Genomic DNA, 676 nt, shown 5'->3' with positions numbered 1-676 from the left:
CACCAGCCACTCCACAGAAGCAAGACTGGGCAATTTACTTCTGTAAAGATTTACCACCTTGGAAACCCAACGGGGATCACTCTGAGTCGGAATTGACTCGATGGCAGTGGGTTTGGTTTGGTTTTGGTATCTGTATTGTTTAAAGTACAAGCAGTCCCTGGGTTGTGAATGAGACTGTTCTTGTGTTTTTAAGTGGAATTTGTAGGTGAGTCAGAACAGGTGAATTCGGGTTCATATCTAGTCTTACATTAGTGCAAGCAAAGCTTCAAAGCCTTTTCAATGACTTAAAATCTTTGTGTGAAATAAATGAAGGTTATTGTAATGAAGAATTTGTGCCAAGTAAGGGTTAGCGTAGTGCCTAAGGCACTTGACTGCTAACCAGAAGGCTGGAGGTTCAAACTCACCGAGCACTCCTCGGAAGGAAGGTTGGGCAAGCTACTTCCATAGTGATAGCACCACAGAAACCCAAGGAGGGGTCACTATGAGTCAGGTCCAACTCGATGGTACATAACAACAACAAGGGTTGGTTTAAGGAGCTCTGGTGGTATAATGGTTAAGGCACTTGGCTGCCAATTGTAAAGGTTAGTGTGTTTGACCCCATTATCTTCTCTTGTGGGAGAAAAGTGAGGTAGAATCAACTTGATAGCAGTGAGTTTGATTTTTTTTTTTTTTTTTT

This window comes from Orycteropus afer, unplaced genomic scaffold (genome assembly GCF_000298275.1).
Source record: "Orycteropus afer afer isolate SDZICR_OR568_19922 unplaced genomic scaffold, OryAfe1.0 scaffold00005, whole genome shotgun sequence".
Lineage (NCBI taxonomy): Eukaryota > Metazoa > Chordata > Mammalia > Tubulidentata > Orycteropodidae > Orycteropus > Orycteropus afer.
Note: the sequence above shows the minus strand (reverse complement) of the source record.